Below are 24548 nucleotides of genomic sequence, written 5' to 3' on the forward strand. Positions count from 1 at the left end.
AAATCTGTGAGTGAATCTGCTGAACAGAGAGAAGAAATGGGTGTCTCTCCAGACAGTCAGGCTAATGGAGGGGAAAGCTATGACTGTAAAGATGAAATTGCAATGTAAAGGCATTGCAGGAGCATCCAAAGGTGTGAAGATTGAGTAATGTATCCAGACTGATGTGCATGGCATTTACCTAGTAGTTACCTTCCATCTCTAGTCACTGATTTCAGTCTTTCAGTCTTTCATTCTTTAAACACAGCAAATCATTCAGTGGAAAAAAGATTCAGCAAAAAAACAGAATGCAGATAACTGATTGAGGTATTTTTTTTCCTTTCACATATGAGATGCCAGAATCTCACTGCCTGTCTAAGCAAGAGAAACTTCTGATGTTCAGACAATAGAATTGTGGAAATTTGATTCTTAGAACAGCAAGAAGGAAAAAAAAAAATATATAAAATATAAACCTGTGCTTGAGAAGCAGAACTTTCATTTCCCCCCTTCTGTAAGAGCAGAGAAAAGAATTACTCCTTTGTACCCCCTGAGACTTCAAGCTCATTCAAATGAGATTTAATCACTCAAGAGAACTGTTTGGAGCTTTTGTTCAGGATTTCTCACAACTAAGAGAAAAGCAAGTGCCACTTCAGAGCCTTCTGTTACATTAATTGCCAGGATAAAAGGAGGGAAATAAAAAGAACTGCATGTTCCTAAACAGTCCTAACTGTGCCTGAAAGCACTCGCTTCCCAAACTAATCCCTTACCCCAGACACTTGATGACTTACTAGTGGCATTCAGTAAGGGGTAGCCAACTGCAACAGACTCTCTAATTATAGCATGACCTGTTGCTAATTACTGTTTGACTAACCCACTGCTGTTACATTATCACACTAAATAAATAATATCCACTCTCCCCTGGTAGTGTTTACTGAACGGATTTCCCATTCAGCCTCGACTGGAAGGTGTAAACAGTCCCCAGTGACACCAGCTGCTCCAGTCGGACCCAGCGGGTGGGGAGCCTTGCCTCACACGTGAGTAGTCATGATGGACAAGAGTGCTGAGCAAAGGTGACAGCCACCACCTTGGCCAACAAACCACCAGCTCAGGCTGAGGTCCTCGGAGCTGGAAGCATGGACTGACATGGCTGCGAGGGAGGTGCCGAGGGTCCCACGTGCCCTGGAGGTCTGGGAGCAGGTTAGGGGGTTCTGAACATGATGTTTTCAAGGCAATGCACCAGTATCATCAAACACCAGATGCTGCATCCCACATATGCATTTTGGGAAGACTGTTGATCAAATCCAGCTGGCAGGTCCAGGCCTGCATGCCTTCCAGCCACTTTCCCTGGTGACCTGCTCAGATTGAAGGACTGAAGCCTTTCCAGACTGTCTCCTGTGGAGAGACAGTCCAAAGCTACCACTGCCAGGAGTCCTTAAAACCCTGTCTCCACTTGGCCACCGCTTCTCAATGCCCAATCTCCCACCTCCTCATCGCCCAAGCAGGGATGACTGCCACACTCCATTTCATTTTGAAATTTTCAAAAAGAAACTTCTAAAAAACAGTTTGAAAGCATTTTGCAATTCTCATGTTGTTCATGAGTAGATTTGAAATTTCCATTTTTTATTCCCAGGTACAAAGAATCGCTGGTTTTCTGGCAGTTACATCACCACTGTAAATATTCTAGAAAATTAATCTGTAAGAAAGCTCAGAGGGACTGAGTATTGTGCACTACTTAAAAATAAATTCTGGATTTGCAATGGCAAGGACTAGCAATGAAAACCTGGTTTAGTCACTAAGATAATGCAACTGGGTGAAGGAATCAACAGTATGCAACTAGTATGTCCCATGAAACTTAGCAAAAATAGCTGCAATATCAGAAACCAAAAAGTTGCAATGAATGGTCCACAAATGGAAAATAAGTATAGGAAAGAATCTGCATGTTGTCAGCAAAGTTTATCATTCATATTTCTTAATCTAAAATTGATCTACATCTAAAATTATCCAGGATAACATAGGTATTCAAACACATACCCTCCATAGTTATTGGGAATGAGATACTCCTTATTCTTGAGCTCACCTGGACTCATGGTGTGTTCCTTCTGTGCTAAATCAGTCTGGAGGTTGCAACATGCTCAGACTGCAAGGATGTATGGATGGGATGTTCTGTGATACTGGGAAGAGTTTGGCATCAGGGCACAAGCAGCATCAATGAAGGTCTTTGTTTTGAAATTCTGTAGTTTAAAACAAGAAAAAGGTTTGGTCACAACCAGATAAACCAGCTTAAGAAAGACCTCAAATTTCTCAGCTTTTGTCTCCGAAAAATATGATGTACTTGTCCTTTGTGGATTCATCTGGGGGAAGAAATCTGATGTAAGGAAAGAGCTTCTGCTGGCCTTGGAGGTTGTAAGTCTTCTGAATTTACAAGCTATCTTTTGTTATTTTTCACTGACATTCCCTTACTTTCACCCAACTGTTCAAGCTTCATTCTTTCATGGTCTCAGTACTCATGCTAAACCCTTGTATTGAATACGCACCAGCTGGGGTCTGTGTGTGACCAGATCTGAACAACTGCTGACTATGAATTGCACCATAGAAACAGGAAAGCCAAAATGGGCACATTTCCTTTAAGAAGAGGCGGAGGGGAATTCACACTTTGCCCAGCACATCTGTAGGATGCTCCAGCCTATACTTTCCTCCTTGTTGCCTCCAGGCACATCCATGGCAGTACTGCCAGTATGGCAATACATGGGGACAACACAGCACTGCTCTGCAAATTATGCAGCTATTTCTAAAAACACAAAAAAAAAGGCTTTAAAAGTTGCTATTGTGATTTCCTGTCAATTTGTACTCCCTTTATGGAGTACAAGGATACACGGTGGTGGAGGAGTAGCTGCAGCCTACAGATGCAGTTTAGTATTTTGAGACTGCTTTTAAAAACTCCAATGTGGGTGTTTGCCAAAAGATCTTTTTATAAATTTTATTTTCTTCACTGCAAGTGAAACAACCAACTTTTACTCATACTTACACAGTCCATCATAAAGTAAAGATGAAAAATCTACTTGTCCTAAGAAGCTGCCAAGTGCTAAACCAACCAAAAATAAATGTTCTTGTTGGGAAATAAGTTCCAGGTGTGTCTACCAGACCTCTTCATCCAAAGCTGAATTATTTAAGGGTCCACAACATAGCCTGGATATGAAATTTTACTGTTGTTGAAACTAAATCGGTAACTGCTTGAGAGGCATTTCTGTCCACACTCCCCAGACGTGTTGCCCAGGGCTGGAAGGGAAAGTCAACGGGGGCTTGGTTCACATGATGGCAATGGGAAATCTGAAGTCCCTGCCAGGACTTCTTTAGGACATGGGTGTGAGCAGAGTTGGGACACCAGAGCAAGAGCCACAGGGAAAGAATGAAAATGGGGGGTTTGCATGTGCATCTTTCTCATGCACGGCCAAGAAGTGCTGCTGGCAAAAGGTGGCTAAGTCACCAGCTGGGCAGTTCCTTCAGAAGCTCTCCTCCCTCCATCACCTGCTATTACAAGGACAGGTTTATCCACAACATATGTATCTGATCGTTCTCCTGCACCCTTAGGGAAGTAATTTGTGGATTCAGTACCTATTTCCCCTTCCATCTTTTTTAACCATTTGATTCAACACCTGTCAGAGATGGCACAGTGTTCAATGCAGCCTTGGCATCCTTGAAGCACCAGAAACCAAACAGGGCAGACAGTGAATCCATCAGGCCTGAGAAGGGCTCTTGGGGCAACCTGCAATTCCTCCATCACTTCCATGGCCCAGGCAGGGACCTTAATCTTAGAGCTCCCACAACAGCTGCCACTCTTTAATCACATTATGCTGCTTGTGTGGAGCAGAACTGAGGGATCTGATTTTGGCCTCTGGGTTTTTGTCATGGGGAGTTACCAGCGGGGTGTACATGGAGGAGGCTGCGGGGCACCCGAGCCCACCAACACCGCACTGGGCACAGAGAAGGCATCTCTCCCTGCGGGGGACCTAAGTGCTGCTAGCCCTCAGAGGTGATCTGGCAGCAGACACAAATCCTTCTCACACGTGATTCTTATTCAAAACTTGGCAGTGGCTGACCCAAAATTTCCTGCCAGCTCCTGTCCAGGTCCTGTACAGACCAAGCTTCCTTCACACAGTCGTGGCATAGGAGGTACAGGTCATGAAAGCCACCACTGAGTGTGAGATGCCCCATGCTCTGTGCTGCAATGTCACCAGTACAGGGACTGGAGCTCCCCCGGTCCTGCCAAGGTGGAGGTGTGCTCGGTTCAGTGGGGACCTGTTGGCAATATGTTGCAGCTGCTGCCCAGGAGGTGGTCAGTGTGCGTCTGTCTGCAAGCCCCAGAGGTGCCAGGATAAGCCTCTTTATGCTCAGTACAAAAGCTTTTTGCTTTTCCATTTGGAGAAGAGTTTTCTTCCCAGAGGTATCCCTTGTTATCCTGGAGATAACTCATTCCTGTGATTCTGTGAGCTTGTCTGCAGATGGGCATCTGGGGAGCATCACCTACCATCTGAAATGACTGCATTGTTAGCAACATTCATTCGACCTTCAGTCAGCTTAAACACAGAGAGCTTAAACAAGCGTTATTATAAAGTGAATTTTAAAAACGTTATTTCCTTGTTTTGTATAATGTAGAAGACAGGAAAGTTATGGACCTGTCTGCAAGGAGAAGCCTTATTTATAGCATGAAAAACCCAGCAATGTCAGTGCAAGAGAAGCACATGCAGGTGCTGCTCTGGCTGTGCACGTTCAGCTGCCCTGGGTGCGTGCTGAGCTGCTCTGCGTGTGCTCTGTTTGCTCCAGGACATCCATCTGGGCATGACCTGGCACAGCACCTACCCCAGCTGCACCTCCAGCTCCCCACGTCTCACCCACGACTGCTTTGCCACCCACACAGCTAAGCACTAACTTGCCTCTGTTAGCTCTGATGATGCTTCAAGCCCATGGGTTTACATCACTCCAGCCTTGAAGCTTTTGGAAGTGCTCACTCAAGACCACCCTCCCAGGTTTTTTCAGGCTTAGTAGAGTGAGGCAGCTTTGGGACCACACACATCTCATGCCCGACTGCCCTGGTGCCAACCTACACCAGCCCTCCCCGCAATGGCTGAAATGTTTTTTTCACCTGTCTGGATAAATTATCTGAGAGGAAATCACAGTGTTTAAAAGAAATGAGGAAAAGTAAGAATAGCTTCAAAAGTATAAACAAAAGCAAAGATCTCTCAAAGAGCTGCAGAGGCAAACCAGGTACAGCTCCTCTCCAGCCTGTCCTCCTCATCCTGCCTGTCTCATAACTGAGGTTTTCTAGTCTAAGTGGGAAGAAGAGATAACACCCTCTCCCATCTCCAGCACCACACAAAGTGTAATGACCGTCATAACGATGATTTTAAATAAATTTCAGGATTACAGACAGGAACTGCTCCACACACTTAGCAAGAGAAGGAAGTTAACAGTACTGTGTTCATGTAGACCATGGGAAACCCAGACACAGGGAGGTTAAAGGCCACGACCAGGACTACAAAATCGAACTACTAGTAGAGCTGGGATTCAAAATCAGCTTTTTAGCACGTTGAGCCTGCACAACACCTGCATTGCTAACAGGTAACATCCTCTCCTTTGAAGTGTATGAAACAGGACTGCAGATTCTGAGTGCCTTTAAGTCACCTGCTGGGCCTTACTGTCTTCTGATTAAGATAATCAACCGTGGAAAAGAGGATGCCATGGTTGCAGCACAGTTTTATTAACACCCTCTAGCTCAGCTACGTATAACATCTGGCTCCTGGGCAGTTCAGATGCGGTCCCCATGCCAGGGCTGGCGTGTGGCAGCGGGGCCATGCCGAGGAGCCTGGCACACGCCGCCTGGGCTGGCTCTGTGTGCCCGCTGCTCTGGGAGCCACCGGCTGCCTGCCCGGAGCCCTCCTGGCTCTCGCTGCCCAAGGCTGCTCCATCAGCTCAGCTGCCCAAGCTCCTCCATCAGCTGAGCTGGCCAGATACACCAGATACATCAGCTGGCTTCCAGACACACCACAAAAGATGCTCCCTGGTGTGGCTCACCTGCCCAGAGCTTCACTTCCACTGAGCCAACTGGCAGATACTTGAAGCTTGAAGGTAGTTTTTGTCCCCCAAAACTATAAACTTGGAAGGTTGCACATAGGTCTGTCACTGACCCAAAATAACAGATGATCAGAACCTTTCTCTCCTGCAATGCAGAGGTGGTGTGGCAGTAAATCTCTGTGTTAAATTGCTACCAGTATTAGAGCATGGGATGCCAGAATAAACTCCCAGCACCTTTTTACACCGTACAACTGGAATTTATAATGCTGGGTTTCCGTCTGATCGCCACACAGCTCACACCCTGTGGCCACAGCTTACCCTGCTGCACCGAGCAAAGACTTTCCAAATTCAACGCCATCTGATCAAATGAATATAAACAAACTAAATACTGGCACAGCTCTTGATGGCTCTAAGTGTTAAAATATTTATTCACTCTGTGAGCAAGTGAAATTCTGCTTTGGATCTGTTATGGCTACTAACACTTACCTAACTTTAAGAAGGTTTTATAAGACTTAGTAAACTTCTGTTATTAAATATAATTTAATTTCTATCCTCTGGACAGCAACATTTTTTTTTGGAGGAGGATTCTCTAAAACAACTGCATAGCAGGCTTTTAACTAAGATTTATTTCCCGTTTAAGCAAAAGTAAATCACTGCACTACGCAATGGAGTTGTATTTGTCCAAAAGCAGGAGGGGAGAAAAGTACAAACCTCTTATGACTTTTCTTGTGTTCCTTGGGAAATCTTATGAGAAACAAAAACATGAAGAAAATACTTGAACTTAAAAGTTATGGCAGGTTAGAACTTCACCTGAGCTTCAGGTAAGACCAAGTCTCTCCCCATGGGTCCAAACAGGGCAGCAGACCACGGAGCTAGAAGTATCACTGCTACCAGGAGAGTGCCTCAGCAGCCTACACCAGCTGTACTTGGTGGTCTCAGTTCAGAGCAGCATCGTGTGTGTGCTTCCACACATGCATTCCTACACACCGGGACCCTGGTGGACACGCGTGTGAGTGGCAGCATGACAAATTCAGTTCACAAGCACTTGGCAGTGTCCTGAGCTTCCTGCACCCTAAAGACCTGCCAAAACTCACAGATGGAGAAACCCAAAAGTGTGGAAGGGGCTTCCTCACAACAGCATGTGTAAAGGGGGCTAATGGGCTCTCAGCGGTGATGCTGTGCCGCAGCGCAAGGAATCGCACTGCATTTGGAAGAGATGAGACTGGATGAAAAGCCTCAAGGAGATTGCCTTCATTAACAATTCCTTCAAGCATAGATTATCGAATATGGTTTAGTTGCATATTTCATAGCTAAAAAGCTTGCTGAATCTCTCCTGCTGTTCTGGTTTTGTGTCCTGGTGCAGAAACACCTGAAAAGCTGGTAAATCCTGGTGCTAAGGTACACCCTTGGACGGCTCGTTTGCAGTATGTGACCAGACCCTTCTTGGGGCTCACGAGCTGTTTCCCAGAGTTTAAGTTCAAAAAATAGTTTTGTCTTGGGTTACATTGTTCATTGCAAAGTCAGCAAGAAAAGCCACACTCCCTTCCAAGCCGAGCTGGTGGAAACGCCGCCATCAGCTTCCACCAGTTGGCTTGGTCCCTGCTAGAGAATACAAAACGCCAGACCACACGGAACGGTTTGAGTGAGGGTCAAGAAACAGATATCCTCTATGGAGGATCTGCCAAGTGCAGCAGGAGATGACAGTCCTCCCATGACCATGCTCTTGCTCATCTCACATCTTACTACTAGATACCAACTCGAAAACTGCCATCTCTTCCCTACAACACAAAGTCAAAAAAAAGAGGTTACGTATGGTTTGTTATATGGTCATGACACAAGTTTATGGTCCCTCAATGGGAAACAGACAAAATGACCATGTGTAAAAATGACTTCCAAGCCAAGCGAGCCTTCACCATCACTCAAAACTAATAATTTGTCATTTTGGTCTTTTTTTTCCTTCCTATTTGTCATTCCTGGAAAACTCCCCAGGAAAAGACTTGTAATTTTCTCCAGAAGGATCCAAGGAAAGTCCGATTTATACTTCTTTGGAATCTTCTCCCATCACCTCTGTCCCTGAGCAGCACACAAGATGTTTGCTCTCAGCAATCTTTTAAGATCCTTCCACACACATATATTTATTGTCACAAACTTTTCTGCTTAAGAGTTTATTTTACCCTAAAATCTCTTGGCTCCAGCAACACTGCATTTTTTCCCTGGCTCCTAACTTGCCTTTTCAAGAAATTACTCGTTTGGAGGGAAAAAAATAAAAATCTTAACTATAGAGTTGATTCTCCCACTACGTCAATTATTTCCATTTCCTTCATTAGAATTAAATATTATTTCTACCAGCACAAGCGATCCAGCTGTAACATCTCTGTAAATCCCTTAGAAATTAATTGTAGCTCACAGATCTTTGAATGCTGGTATCGATTTATTGACTTTTATCATAGTTGTGGATGTTAATATTATGCATTCATCACAAAAGGTTTACGTGATTACAATGGACTATGTATTCACTTTAACATTTATATTCATCATTTCTCATTCATCAGTTTCTCACGTTGGGTTGTGTCTGTTCTCTGTGCTCAGCAGCATGGAAGGGTTAAAGACAAAAGAATCCATGAATCCTAACAAGCCACTTAAGAGCTTAAAACAGTTTAACAAAAACTAAGCTGGTTGCCTCAAACTTTTTTTTTTTCCCCCAGAAAATAAATAAATAGTAAAACAGTAAAGGTATGTAGGTAAACTACACAATGCATAAATACTGTTCTTTCCCAAAATGTTTTTTCAGATACATAATCAGTTCATACTAATGCATGAAACTTCCAGATTTTTGGAAGATGCTCATGAATAACAGCCCCCTTAAGTAACTGCCAACTGAATCAGATCCTTCAGTTTATTGTATTAGCAAAATTGTTTTCCACTGACTTTCAGGACAAGGAAAAGACAGGAATGTTGTCCTCGGCTGCACTAGGGACATCTCTCCAGTGCAGCCTTTAGTCCTTTGCCCACCCAGAAGCGCTGCCTGCCCTGACCTGCCCACCAGCTATCCCCTGCCCGGGCACAGCGCGCTGCACCTCCTGGCTCTTTGCGGCACGATGGAGCTGCCTTCAAACAATCACGCTACTCTCATCTAACTCAGGAAGCTCCTACATACACAATATGATTTAAAACAACTGTGATAAAAGACAAGTAATAATAAAAAAGACTGAAGAGCATATGGTCTACAGCAGAGGCTGGGAAGGGAAAGAGAAGGTCACACTGTGATTCGTAACTGATTGGATCTTCTGTAATAAACCTTCCCGCACACCTGACTTCCCTGAGATCTTACGTGCATCCCCACTGATGCACAAAACCATTTTTTGTCGGATTTGTTAAAACTTACTATAAAGGCTCATGAAGGTTACTACATCACTTGCAGTGCAGCTTTAAGGGTAGGGCTTTTGCATGTGACTAAGAGCCACATGGACTGTGAATTTATGAATATCACAATCCGTGCACGTGTCTCATTGGGATTTCAAACCTTAGCCTGCATGCTTCCTACCCTTGACCTTGGAGATCCCAAATGCGTTGGCAGCATTGGAACTAACTTCCCCAAACCAGTTTCACTTCTGCACCCTCTCTGGAGGTACATGCGGCTCTTAGTCACATGCAAAAGCCGCACAGGTAACAAGCTTTAGGTAATTACTTCCCCAGTCTTTACACGGGGAACACGAGACATTTAAGTCCCATAAAGCATTCCTACGCAGGTAAGTTATCCAGCAATATGGTGATATGGCTGTTTTACAGCCGCAGACTCAAGGTTTTCAAAGGCATGAATGGTCTGAGCTTTAACATTGCGGGGTGTCTTTTTTTACCCCATTTATGTCTCTTTTCATACCGTTCTCTGAGCTACTCCAATTAAAAGAATACAAACTGTTGATGTGGTGGAGGGTTAGGAACATGTGGGCAATAACACGCTTCTTGGGAGGTCCTGCCTGGACCTGGGACACAGGTCAGAACAAAGACAAAGCTCTAGCCCAGACAACCCTGTTCAACCAGTGATACCAGAAGAGCTTCTTTTGGAAGGGTTTTAGACAGCTCTAAGCGGTAACAGCAAGCCCTAGCTGTCTGTACAGTTCAGAGCTCTCTGCCGGACTGGCCGAACAGCCAGGAGAAGGGTGGTCAGGGGCATACATGTTTCAGAGACGGAGGCTGAGACAGCACTGGGAGGATAAACCAGAGCTGCTTAACTCCAAATGGCATATTTTGTTCAGAAAAACAACTCTTCTCCCCTTCACCCGCCTTGGGAATAAGGACCTAGCCTTCTGCATGTCTAAAGGCAAATCTAAATGGAGAAAGGAAAGGGGGAAGGAGGTGAAGAAGACCTAGTTATGGGCTGAAGCACTGGTGGGCTGCGCCCCAGGCAATGCAAAACACTTTTATGTTTTCCTTTAAATGTCTATATACCTCTGAGAAGACATTTTGAGTGGATGCTCTCATCTCTTCAGCAGAGACAGCCAGAGGTGCCTTTCTGGATTACAAGCATGGCCCCAGTTTTCCCCAGAAGCCCTTGGGAAGTCCTTGGTGCCAGCCTGCAGCCCTGCTCTGGCGCAGCCCCGATCCTCCTCCACCTCTGCCTCCTCCTCCTTCTCCAGCCTGGGCTCCACCTGAGGAGGGAAGGCAGGAGGGGAAGGAGGGAAGGCTGAAAGCTGGCAAGGGGAGAGCCCTCTGAGTCTTTCAGAGCTGACTTAAAGCTTTTCAGCAACACAGACATCTTCCTCCCCATCCCCTCCTTGTTTTCTGAAAGCAGGGGAAGGAGCTCCCACAGGTGTACCTCCGTGACTGCACAGACCTGTGAGCTGTTTGTTTGACTGTGCGGAGCATCAAAAGGAAACCTCTGAGATCCCTTTTCTGTGAGGCCAGGTTTTGATGTCTGTGCTCACACTAGGGAGTACTTTACTCCTGAAGCAGTGATGTTCAAGGCTCTGTTTAAAGAGGGAGATATCAGTCAATACAGCAGACACCAGCTTGCTTCTCTCTCTCCATCAATCTGCTGCTTCCCCCTCCATCAGCCAGTCCCTCTGCTGTTTCACCATACCCCATTCCCACTGCTAAAAACCTTCCTTAATAAAAATAATAGATCAGGCATTTCATTTTCTCTTTGTCGGCATGAAATTACATCAGGTCTTGCTATGAATGATCCAGAAGTTTCAGCTCACTTAGTACAAGGCACTGCTAACGCAGGAAGGGAGGCTATCAGCTCCAAGTGCTGATTGAGAATAGCTCGGCTCTTATCACACCAGTTACCTCCGAAACGTGTTCACTCGAGGAATTCATGGGCAACAATCAAATGTTTTCCTGCCTGCTTTTCATCATAGCTCATCAGAAATTGGGATACATGGGGAAAGGGCAGGGCAGAGAGAGTCTGAGATGTGATGAAAGAAAACTAATCCATTCTCGGAAGAGGAACTGATTTTGCAATTTTTTTTCCTGCTTATTTTACAGTAAATAAAGAATTAAGTAAGATTGCTGAAAATGTGTCCATTCAGGCAGCAGCTGAATTTCCTGCTAATTGCTTTGGGATGGTGAGGGAGGAGGGGAAGTGTTGGGACATTACAATAAGCAGTAAGTGGTGTGATTGGTGACTACCCAAAACCTTGCATCTGCACATATGTTGCTAATGATAGAAATTAGAGATGTGTTCTTATAAAAGCCCCCTATCTAGTGAATGATGGTGAACGTTAGAAAAAAAAAAAAATCCATCTTACAGGGAGAGAGAGAAGTGGAAAGTAAATTATCATAGCATTTATCTTGGCTGAACAAATAGTGCCCAGGCTCTTCTCCCCAGCTTTTCCCTCCACCAGCCTCACGTGCAATGCAGCTCCCGCAGCCCCCAGCCCTCCCCAGCCACCTGCTCAAGGGAGCCAGCATCTGGGCAGAATGTCCCCCTGCCCTGGGACAGGAGCCAGCTGCAGGCAGAATGACGAATGGCTTTGCCAAAGCCCACCTTGAAAAAAAAAGTAGCATAAATAAGATTAACCCTTGTTGTGCACTAGGTCTGTCTTTGTTCCCTTGGCCTCCCCGGTAGGTCTGGGTTCACAGGGAGGGGGAAGCTGCTAGGAAACGTGTGTGAATAAGCACCGAGAAGTATGTGGATACGCATCCTGGATGCACTGAGGAAGAGGGCAGGAGTACCTATGGTTACAACATACCCTTTAAAAACACCTGTGGCAACAAGCGTAAAGTGCCTCTGTACAGGGAAGCAGGAAACACTGAACTCAGACAATCTCCTCCCCTGTTATCTGTATCCTAGGTTTATTATATTTAACCACGCTTTTGATCCGAAGGAAGAATATCCTAATGGAAAACAGCAGCAAAATCTTTCGTCAGCACCAACTTAGCAGATCCAATACAATCGCTGACCACTATCAAGTCAGCAGATCTGGTAAATAAACAGTTTTTCCCCATGAGTTTTCTTTGTGATCTTGGCCTTTTCACAGAAAAACAGATTACACTGGAAACATGCTTTTCCCACAAGAAGTTTCCATTTGTCACTCGAAAAAAACAACCACTCCCAAGAAAATCTGCTAGGTCTGTCATGTAGTTGTTTCTGCTCCATATTTCTTTTCAGACAGACTGTAAAACAGATTCTTAGGCCATGGAGAGAAAAATCAGATGGAGCAAAAGGGCTGAGAAAGACCCTAATGAACTGTTTAATCAGACCCGACTATATTTTAACCTGCTGTAGATGACATTTAGGGATGGAGATCCCACGTTCTCCTTATGCAGTCTCCCAGGGGGAGTACATGTAGGGATTATTCTAGGGTCTATCCTAAATCTTTCTTTCTGCGTTTCACTGCTGTGACTTCTTTCCCTACCCCCAACAGACCCTTATTACTCTTCTTTCTGCAGAGGCTCCTCCACCTGAAAAGCAGTACCACGAACCTGCTGCCGGCCACGCTGCCACTGACAGAGCCCAGCCTGCCCCAGCTCTGGTCTTCTCTCCTGCTGGCTTCCAACAGCCCTCCCTGATGTCTCCTGTACCTTTCCTGAAGTGCAATTTTCAAACCTGAAAAGAGTGCTGAAAGGACTCCTTCCCCCGCCTGACACATCACATTCCTCTGTACCGAGTGCTGCTACTGCGTTTGCTCTTTCTCAGCCATAGTTGGTGGGTTTTGCTGACTCCCTGCTTTCTGTGTATAACTTCCATGTCCTTTCCCATGCGATACCTTCCTAACCAGCCACCCTCCATCCACTTCTTGTGCAGTCAGTGATTCCTGCCTAAGCACAGCTCAGCGTCATCGGATCCATCAATCTGCCTGTGAAGATCCTTCCCCAACAGTTACTCTGATGAATACAGCATGAGTCCTAGAGAAAGTCTCAGGAGAGAGATTTCCGAGTTTTGCACTCAATCCATCTTCATAACCTCTCAGCCAGGTGATGTGGGCACTCGGGTGTGATAAGCTTGACCCCCACCAAGAGCTGATAGGAAGCAGGCTCTCTGCACCTCGTTCCTGACATGAGACACGCGCATCCCTGCCATCTGGGGTATGAAAACGTGTCACCAAGACCTACATGCTCATAGCAACTCCCTGCAAATTTTCATGGTTCATGGCTGAATTCAGGTGGGGTGGACCACACTGCAGAGGCCATCACACACCCAACGTGCCAGTGGAAGTGGCAGATTTCTGCAGACATGGTTGACTCCCCAGAGGGAAGCCTGCCACGTGCTAGGGAACGCGCAGCAGGAACCCTGACACAGTACGATCTTAACATCTGTTTAGGAAAACTCTCTGTATTTATAATCAAGCCTGGATGTATGACAGTGGCTTCATGTTCATTCATAGGAGATGCATGCACTCCCAGCAGTGAAAAGGGCATCTTGACGTTGAGCTAGGAGCCCATGATCTCATCCTCCTTACATGGCCAAGCACATGACAGCACTCTTACACCAGCCTTGTACTCCACCACCAGCACTGCACTGGCTGGAGGACACACAATACCTGACTGAGTACGCAGCCTGCCAGGACAAACCCCACGCTATTTAAGGGTGTTTTGACAAACTCAGATGACTGAGAGGGCATGCAGCAACTTTGTGCTTTGCATTTCTAACAGGGCACTCAGTGTCATCAGCCTGAACTCATCCTCACGTGGGAGCACAGCTTTACCACACATAACTACATCTTACACACAGCTGTTTACTGTAGAATTTGGGAGGCAATGTTCCCGACCATGTTCTTCTGCCAACGTTCTGAGCACCGCTAATGGCTTCTGTTATGGCTTAGCATTGCCCTCAAAGGCCAGACAGAGAAGGAGACAAGTTTACAGGAGAAGAGGCTCCAGATAGTCTAGCAGTGCCTCCCCTATTAACACCAGAGCAGCAGAGCAGATAAGGAGCCCCTGCCTGCCTTAGTCAAGTAGCACAGAAATCCTCGGTCACTCCTGGTGCAGGGGGGCAAAGGAATTCGAACTCTAGCTAGGTTTTTACCATTTAAGTAATGCTTTTACAGAGGGATGGCCAGAGTAAAGTAGAAGGGATGAAGACCTTTCCCCACAAAGTCCCCACAAGCAATGTGGATAATCCATCTCACTGCCGTAAAAGGAGGAAACTGGTGTTGCTCCACACTCCACAATCCCTGCAAATTCCCTGGGGTTTAAGTCATAAGTCCTTTTTAGCTTTGCCCACCCATCTCTTACTTCCCTATTTAACAGGAAGAAAATCGCCTTTACAAGCAGGTTCCTCCATGAGCTCCACAACCACAGGGTGCACCCCCTCTTCCCTTTGCCGAGCTGAGGAGGTCTCCCCGGGACACAGAGATGGGTGAGTGCTTCATGGGGGCTCCAAGTTCCACCTGAAACCGGCTGGACACAGACTCCTGGAGGAAGACAACCTCTTGCGGCTGGCAGGCCAGCAGCCGGGGCAGATCTCTGCAGGTGGAGCGAGAGCTGCAGAACGCCTCCTGCGTGCCTCCCTGTGCCACAGCTCTCTGGGGAAATGAAACGCAGCTTCTCATCTTCCCTCTCCACATCTTCGCTCAGCCGTGCTGCAGCGACCGCCATCAGTCCCGGGAGGACCTCACACCCAGCCCCAGCTGCCGTCACGGGGTGCTGAGGGTCAGGGCTGTCACCACACAGCCCCACCAAGGGATGCTTTCCCGGAGGAGCAAGGCGGGAGGCGCAGGCAGGGATGCGGAGCTGGGAAGGTGCGCCCACACCGTCCCGCTGCGCTGGCTGCTCGAGATGCAGCGCTGGCTGTGCTGCGCGGCGTCCCGTCCCTGACACTGTTTTTGCCTGGGGTTTGAACTTCAGTGAAGGATGATAATCAGTGTGTGCTGTGTTTGCCATTTTTCTTCGCAGATGTCTTTGCACTGCTTTTCGTGCTGTTGCTGCTTTTAGCTGGGCTCTTTTAAGTCTTCATCACCTAAAAATGTTTTTGTGTGCCAAGATTAGAGCTTTCAGTCTCTCTTGGGTTCCCTATTTTTGGAGCCTTGATCTGGGCTCTCGTTGCAAATTTTCTTGTGTGTTTCTTTTTAAATAAACAAAAGCTGTAATAATAAATGTCCAGGGATGCAAAGAATGGCGAAGGATCAGATGTTTGTTAAAGAAGAGGGATGTGGCAGTGGAAGAGAGAGGAACTGACTGGGAAACACTGCAGAGCCAAACATCCCAGAATACCTCACAGCTCATCTGTCAGGCAGCGATGCCGAGAGTAGAAGGCAGGGAGTTCTCGGGATGCAGATAAACACAGATGAGCCAAACAGCAGCAGTCAATCTGCTGCCACCCTTACTGTTCTTCTAATAATAAACAACGGAGTGCGCTCGCAGCCCACAGCCCTTATCTTCCAAGTGCCATGCAGCAGGAACGCTTGGCACATGGCAACCCTTCCTCAGCCCCAAGCCTTCCCCTTGCCCTTCTGCCCGGCCAAGGGGATCCGGGTGCGGAGCTGGCTCTGGCAGTGCAGCACAACGCAGGGAATAGCAAAGCAAGACGGGAGTATGTGGACTGTGCCTCCTCACCCCCCACCCACCCCCCACCCCCCACCCACCCACCAAGGAAGGGCTCCAAAATCCTCCCCAGGGGGCCACTGAGTATAGGTGGATGACAGGGGAAGGTCTGAGGCTATGCTACATCCAATGCAAACCATGCAGTTATCTGATTTACCCAAGAACTACAAAGTAACCTGAAATGTAAATCAGCTTTCAAAGCCTGTTCCATCCCTCACCCAGCACATTTCACCACCCCTGGCTTGCAGGCTTGGCTCAGCGGTTACTGCACATGCACCCTGACACGCTCTGCAAATGGGAGGAACCTAGAATCATCCAAGATGCCAGCTGGGTCCCCAGCACTGTCCTTTGGAGAAGACAACCCTAAAGCCTGTTCTGGAATTCAAAGCTCTTCCCCCAAATGGGGTTAAAGAAAAGCTGAAGACTCTTCCTTGAAGACAAAGCTAACAGCCTTGTTCAAACCCCTGAGCCGGGAAGCTAAAGTTGGCAACACCCTTCAGGCCATACTGTCCCTGTCCACCTCACAATGCTTTCAGCCCTGCTAGGCAAAAAATGTGTTCAGAAACCCTCTTTTGACCAGGACATTTTCCCTGAGATAATTCAGGAAATGTGTGAGATGCTAAGAAAGCTTCTGCGTGTTCAAGAGGAACAGCTTCTCCTTCACAGACCATGCTGAGGATCCCACACACACACACACTATGTCCCAGCACTTACCCACCCCTCCAGGAGGTTTCAGAGCTTTCTGCCCATCTGTATGCAGCACATGCTGTGCACAACCTCCTTCCCACCTTTTAATTTTTGTTTTTTCCTAGAACTACTCAGCAATGCCCTCGCTTGTTCCAGAAAGCCCCAGCAAACGAGAGCTCCTTCACCTTCTGCCTTCAGCATGTCAGCCCAGGAAGAACTAGCAAAGGGAGACCCAGAGCAATCCAGACCCATGTCTGCAGTGCCATAAATCCGCCTTTGTGAGGGACTGACGGTGCCGCTGGGACACCCGCTATTACTATAGTCATAGCTGCGTACTACCGTTACTAGCGGCTTCCTTCGCAGTAACAGATGTGAGCGCACAAAGCACAGACACCGAGGAGTGAGGCTGGTGTGAGCAGAAGGGCTGGGGGAGAGGAGATCAAGCAGTCAGTCCTGTGCAACAGCATTATCACAGCAAGGCAAAATCTGTGGAGACGGCTGTAAATAGCTGGTGTTAAATACAGGCCTGAGGCAAACTGTTGCACATGGTGAAAGTGAATGATAAAATGACAAAGCCTTGGAAAGCTGGGGTTTGGGACTGACCACTTCATAGGGCGGTCCATCTATTAGTTTCCACAATGTTTACCAAAGATTATGTTTTAAAGACAGGAAAATGTGATTCCCAAGCGATACCCGAAAATGGAATTAGTTGGGTTTCCCTGGGTAGAAGTAACCAAATCTTTTTCAATTCAGAACAAATTTCTGTTACACCACAGTTAAGTCCAACTCTTGCCCTACCTACCTAGTCTTCTGCTTAGACTGCAGTAAGAATCCATCCCTGACCAGACCTGCAGACACGAGATTTGTTCATCAACACTGCAGTTTATAAACCAGGCTGAAACCTTCCTGAGCTGGGTCTTCTGGCAAAATCTCAAGGCGCTGCCTGAGGGCTGGTGTAAGAGCTGAAATCCCATTTATTTGCCAAATAGTATTTTCCTTCATTTACTATCTTGAAGAATAATAGCCCAGATGAAAAACCCCATGCAACACTCTTGCTTCTATCTAATCTTTTTTAGTATTAATAGAATATCCATCTCCTGGCACCAAGGTGCAGCATTTGATCTTTCACCGGCATTTCTCTGCCAGTATTTGCTTTCAGAGTTATTTCCTTTACCACCTTTCCTAGTTATTGTGATGTCCATCATTCTGGCAAAGTATGAATGATACCTGGGAGCACACCGGAGCTATCCCTGACTTACCTCCTTAGCCCAAGATCCTTTCCCCTCTTAAAGGCAGCTCAAGTGCCTTTTTCATCCCTGAGACCTTGTCAGCTTGAAAGCAAAACAAGGACAATGTCCTGGCTGAGCAAAGTAAACCCTGGGGTCCTAACCCCAGGCATGGGGGTCACCACGCACGTGGGTGCACCTGCCAGAGGGGGTAAGTGAGAACTCATGATGAGAAGCAGCTGAGAGGCAGCTACCACCCCCCTGCATACACAGGATAGCAGCAGCAGTGGCACCAAGTCCATCTCGAAACCCTCCCTGACTAAATACACACTCTCAAACACCTCTCTGGACTCACAAGAAAGGACACAAGCTTTGCTCCCACCACTTGAGCAGCTCCCACACCCCATCACCTCGGTCCCCCTGCTCCAGCCCTGAGAGCTCCCTAGCACTGCTGTCTTCTCGCCTGGCAGCAGCTCCATCTACACATTTCTTCTTCCTGGTTCATAGACCAGTGGGAGGTGGGAACCAGCATCGCCTCCTTTCCAAGAGTTTTGCCTGAACAACGACTCATTTAAAATACAATGAGAAAAGCCCTGCTCCAGACCGTGGTGGTCGATGAACAAGAGGATGGCATGAGCTGCTGTTCCTTGTTCTGCCAGAGACCTGTTTACCCAGCACCCACCACCCTCCTCACTGGGAGGCTCGAGCAGCATCGCCTGCTCAAAGGGATGGTGGGCGGCATCCCCAGCAGCACGGGCCTGGGTCACGACTGAGCCCTCGCAGGGAAACGTAATGGAACAACAGCTGGTAGCTCAAGGAAAAGGGAAATCTTCACTTAGCAGAAAGGGAAGAGGTGAAAAAGGTGCTCAAGCATTCTCACCTTTCCTTCTCCACCCAAGTAGGGCAGGTTGGACTAACACATTTTGCAGTTCAGTTCGACTTCAGGAATCGAGCTGCCAGCTAGCACTAACCCATTTCGAATGCAAACACATTTAGTCAAGTCTTCCTATTTTTTGACAGTTCTTCCTTCACGATTTCAGCTCTTACACTGAAAAAAGCCCCTGCCCTAAATCCTTCTTTTTTAAAAAAATAGCTAATTTGAGGAAGCTAGACCCTAATAGAGCCCTAATGCCCTATGATGTCTCCCAAATGATTCACTGGAAGCGCAGTCAGATTTTTTTCATGTAATGTATGTTTACCAATCAGCTTTAATACATCAAACAATGACACTAAGGTGAATTTAATGGCGGTTTATTGGCATCCCATTGTCGTTGCATTGTAATATAAAACATCACTGCAGGCCCCCTACTGCAATAATTTCAGAATAAAAAACTTTAAAGTCACTGTTGAAGAAGCAATCAACAATTCCAGGCAAAACCAACCCAAATCCCAATTCAGAGTTTCTAACATGCCTCTATAAATCAAAAATAGACACCTCAGGAAAGCACAAGGTTATGACCCCAAAAGCATCACATGCAAGATGCGTGTTGCATTGAATTGCAAAAATCCCCAGTGACCATATCTCACGTCCCTCCTTCTGCTGTCCCTGTAGTGCCTGACCTAAAACTGAACTGACAATCTCATACCCATCATAGACCCATGGACAAGAGCTGATGCTCTAGGAAGCCACAAAAGAAGGAGATATTCCCCGATGGAGTGCTTTAATATGTACAAAGAAGGATGTAAATAGAAACTGGCCGGGTGTATGCCCAGCATTTAGGAAGGGTGTTCTGGCAGCTGCCCAGGGAAGGGCCATGGAAGACTGAGGACAATCACAGCTATGGACACGGGAGAGTCTCAGGGGTCAATAGCTAGCTTTAGTTATGGAAAGGCAGAACTGGAGTCTCTGCTGCGCCCTCGGTATCCTTGGCTGCCCTGGGTAAATTGCTTCACTTGGTTACCTCCACAGCACAACACGCTGCCCCTAATTTAAGGGATAGCTGCAAGTATTAAGGGGAATTTAGTATCAAGGCTCTGTGATGCCAATGGGTACAAGAAAGGAGAGAGGTGGGGACAAGAAAGGAGAGAGCCAATGCTCAGTGCTGGCTGCCTGACATGCTTTTCTTCTATGAGCTAGTAATTTACCTTGTACATAGGTCTTCGAAGATATTTGCACTCACCGAGCCCTGACTTCACGACAGACTGTCATCCACAAGGCTCACACGCCGCGGTGTCTCACAAAAAGCCACTCTTGCTCCTCTCTTTCAGCAGTTACTTCCTTCAGTGCTAATGGTTACTCAATGGATCAGGGAAATCCTGAACTGAACAGGCAGAAGAAACAAAATTGCCTTCTTCCTCTGATTTCTTACTCCCCTGATTATTTTTTAATCATCGTTGTGCAAGCAACACTTGCTCCATTTTATTAAATGTAAACAGAAGTGCAGATAGGACTGGTTGTTTCCTTTCACGAGTTATATGTAATACAAGTGATCCGATCAATAAGATAACGCAGCCAAACAGAGTGCACAAAAAATCATGCACTCATAAAAAGCATAATTAAAAATCAGTTTTTAATCAGCTCCTGTGATTTCCTCCTGACAGGCAAGGCTCTTAAACTCATACGAGCAACAAGATGCCCACTTGGCACTTCTCTGGTATGCCCCTATGGTAAAAGAGAGGGTGGATTATTTAGCCTGGCTACTACTGAAAGATTTCCAAAGCTGCAGATGCTGAATTGCCTGTGTCTCTGAGAGTAAGTCCATGTGCAACATGACCTGAAAGTCAGATCCAAGAACATGGATAACTCCAGAATGGAACACTGATGAAGGAAAAGAGGAGTAGGGAAAGGGAACTTTGCCTTTAACCAGCAGCAACAGGCTTCAAGTGGATCTTAAATGCTTGCACAGCGGGTCCCTCTGCCGTAGGTTCTGTTTTATTTTCACCAAAATCTTACCCACCCTCCTCAAAGGGAGGGCAGAGGGGTGACCCATAGCACCGCACATCACAAGCAAACACAGCCCAGAAGAGTTTCTTGTACCTTACAAGTGTCCCACAGTGTGCTGACCATATTTTCCCTTCTCAAAAAAAAAAAAAAACAAAAAACGCTTTTCTTTTTCTAGAAAGTATTTATTTTCCTAGAATTCTCCCAAAAATAAGGACACTACAAGCCCCAAATATTCAGTCACCTGCCCCACTCCATCTCTGACTTACTCCCTCTTCTGCCCCTCCAGGCATGAAGGCTGTGCACATCAGAGTATTTACCGATTTATTTTTTTGCCCAGAAAAACTTGTTTCCCATGCACACCGTGGGGTTTTACGGCATTACACGATGCTGCGAGGTGGACCTGGCAGCTCCACCCTTGCTGGCTGTCAGTGTGGGCATTTCCACCGCTGCTGGGGAGCTGCTGTGCTCTTCCTGCCACATTTCAAGCCAGAAGCTGAAGCATCAAAGTTCTATTCTCACTGGCACTAGCCGGATACCAGTTATTTGCCTAAGGTTAGTCAGGACAAACCTGTGATATCCTCCTAAGACATCAAGCAGGTAATGTCTCCAGTGGACACCATCACCATGGCAATGAGTTAACTCTCCTGGGTTCATCCCAGAAAACACTGGCTTCAGAGTAAGTCCTGGAATCCACTCAGCACAGACAGGTTTTTCTTTAATCGTCTGTCAGGACCTTTTGGTTTCTAACACTTTGCATATGGACACTTGTACTAAATTTGGTTTAAAAGCCAGCTCAGCCCCTCGTGACCAGTGGCACAAAGCGCACTGGGGACAGGGAAGGCAGTGAAGGAAAGGAGCTGCCCAGCTGGCAGGGACGATGGCATCACCACCCAGGAGGGTGGCTCTGAAGGCTGGCTCCTCTCTGGGAGCTCACCACATCAGAAACACCGCTCCTCCGCACGCACGCAGCCTCCAGCACCCTGCCCACCCCTGGGGATGTCGCAGTGCCAGCATCCCCTTTTGTTCTTAGAATCAGAGAATCGCAGAATCATTGAGGTTGGCAAAGACCTTTAAGATCACCAAGTCCAACCGTTAACCCAGCACTGTCAGGCCCACCACTAAACCACGTCCCTAATTGACACATCTACATGTCTTTTAAATATCTCCAGGGATGGTGATTCCACCACCTCCCTGGGCAGCCTGTCCCAGTGCTTGACCACCCTCTCAGTGAGGAAACGTTTCCTAATACCCAATCTAAACCTCCCCCGGTGCAACTTGAGGCTGTTTCCTCTCACTCTATTGCTTTTCCCCTGGGAGAAGAGACCGACCCCCACCTGCCTACAACCTCCTTTCAGGCAGCTGTAGAAGGCGATAAGGAACCTTTATTCCCACGGGTCCCTATTAATCTTCTGCGCATTAAATAGGGCCTCACTTCCCAAGGTGCCCTACTAATTAACAGCCGTGCTCATGCGGCGAGGCACAATGCAGCACGCCAGCTCTGCTCTCCAGCAGCGAGCCCTTGCTCCCTTCTCTCCCCGTATGTGCTCCACCTGGCACTGCACAAGCCAGTAGAAGACCATGTGTCTTCTCACAGAACAAAACTCCCAGGAACAGCCTGGAGTTTGCCCCAAGAAGGCAAAGATGGGGTCAAAGCACTGTCTGAAATCATTTCCTTTCATTCTGTCCTTCCAGATGCTGCTAAATGGGCTGTTTGGAAATTCTCACAGTCAAGTGAGGATTTAAACAGGGTTTGGGGTTGGGTTGGTTTTTTTGTCTTCTATTATTATTAAAGAAAACAACCGGTTTCCTTCTTTTTTATTATTCCCCATCTGATATTTTGGAATTAATCAGGAAGACATTTCCTTCGCTATGTTTTTTCTTTTGTTTGTGTCTTTCTTTTGTAGGTACGAGAGCGAACAAGACAACCAGAGAAGTCCTTTTCCGGCTTTAAAAATCCACAGATTCACTTAGTGATAATATTACTGTCAGCTTCAGGGTGGGCAAGATTTTCAACTTGGGAACCTGTTTTTCCATGGATAAGCCCCCTTTTGCTGGCATAAATCAGTGCAGTGACGTAGGGTACATCACCTGCACCACGGACACGGTCACACCACAGGCAAGCAGCCGCGGCACTGCAGGACAGGGGGCTGTACCTGGTCCTGCTGCCAATCACCCACACTGGTTTAGAGAAGTCCCCTTTTCTCTCAACAGCCTTTCTAAAAAAATAAAATGACAGCATTCCTGTCTTCAGTAAAGTGTACAGAGTAAAAAATGCACTAGGTTAAGACCAAGGTATTATTATAATGATAATTTATGTTCCTTGACTACCTGGCCAATACTTTTTCTCTGGACGTCTGGTGACAGCAACAGCACGTGGTACTTCTTGCCAGGGAGAAGGGTGATCTGGAGAATAACCCCTATACTGGAGTTTAACACACTCTTTTCCTGTTACGACTCTCCCATTTGAACCCAGCAAAGGAGCTACGCTGGATATAGCATTCTGTTGACTCCTAATGTTATTGGAAGATGCTTTCTTTTCATCTTTAACCCTCCTGATCATTACTATTTCAATGATTCCTTTAGCCTCCCTTATCAGACATCTGCATGTTCTAACTTCTAATTTATATTCATTGCTATTACCTTCCTTTATTTTTCTGGGTACAATGTTGACTGGTTTGGAGGTTTTATTTTATTTCCTTTTTCCCTTCTCTGCTGAATGATAAGAATTTTGCTCAGTAGTTTTTCCTGTTAGGGAAAACAGCTTTTTGTAACATCCCATGGAGGACCCATAAAAAGGAAGCACATGCCAGTGCTTTGACTCATCTAAAATCAGCTGCATCCTTCAAGTCCTCTCACGCAGACTTGACTTCAGTAACGTCAAAGCAGAGCAGCCATGGCACACCACAGAAGTGACCAGCACTTCAGAAGACTGCCACAAACATTCTCCTCCAACTTTTCTGGTTCATATGAAACCAGCCTGGATCTCACCTTGCCAATCACTTCACTACAAGGGCCCAGTCGTACACATTCTTGTTCAGCTGAGGTACCCCACAAGAGTCAGGACACCTTCCGGCCTGATGAGCAAGGACTCAGGCACGGAAGAGTTCATTTGTTGGATCGAAACGTTCATCTGCATCCTTCAAGTCTTCTCAGAGATATCTCTGAGAAAGGCTTTAATGGTGGCATCTGTGACCTTCCTAATGTTAAAGCAGCCACAGTACACCATAAAATAGATGGATTCATTTGTTGCCCTCCATCAGTCCAAATCAACCCTCCTGCATCTGAAAATAGTATTGTGAGCTTTCCACGGAGGCTATGAGAGTGGCTGCTCAGATGCTGAAAGGGATACTGTCGAAGCTTACTCATTTCAAGGACTTTCAAACATAAAGGTGGAAACCTTCAGGCAGGACTAGACACAGCGTAGGTGTCCACAGGGGTGCCAGAGCCCAATGGCAGCAAGAGTCAGACACTCCTGCTGTATCCCATGCACAAAGAATAAGACAGAAGGACATGGTTTAGCATTTTGTTCCTGAAGACACAGAACCTGCGAAGCACCCTCAGCCTGGGTTCCTGCTGGGAGAGATGCTGTGCAAATGAACGGGGGGAACTGCTGGCCCAGGCAAGAGCTGACTGTGCCTCACCCCGCTTCAACGTACAGCATCAAATCTGTCTCCATGGGAGCTATAATAAGGGCAGAACTTATCTGTGCCATTTCAAAC

General features: G+C 46.7%; 1 protein-coding gene across 4 annotated transcripts in view; it reads right to left on the reverse strand.

The window, feature by feature from the left end:
* Positions 1-24548, reverse strand: part of HTR4 (5-hydroxytryptamine receptor 4) — a 142036-nt gene that overhangs the window by 112255 nt on the left and 5233 nt on the right. For 3 of the 4 annotated variants that reach the window (XM_055811489.1, XM_055811490.1, XM_055811487.1), the window contains exon 2: positions 2054-2207. The exons of the other annotated variant lie outside the window; for it this stretch is intronic. The gene's annotated coding sequence lies outside the window, so the exon portion shown is untranslated. The remainder of the gene's footprint in view (positions 1-2053; positions 2208-24548) is intronic. 4 annotated transcript variants of the gene reach the window in all.

Source organism: Falco peregrinus, chromosome 8 (genome assembly GCF_023634155.1).
Source record: "Falco peregrinus isolate bFalPer1 chromosome 8, bFalPer1.pri, whole genome shotgun sequence".
Lineage (NCBI taxonomy): Eukaryota > Metazoa > Chordata > Aves > Falconiformes > Falconidae > Falco > Falco peregrinus.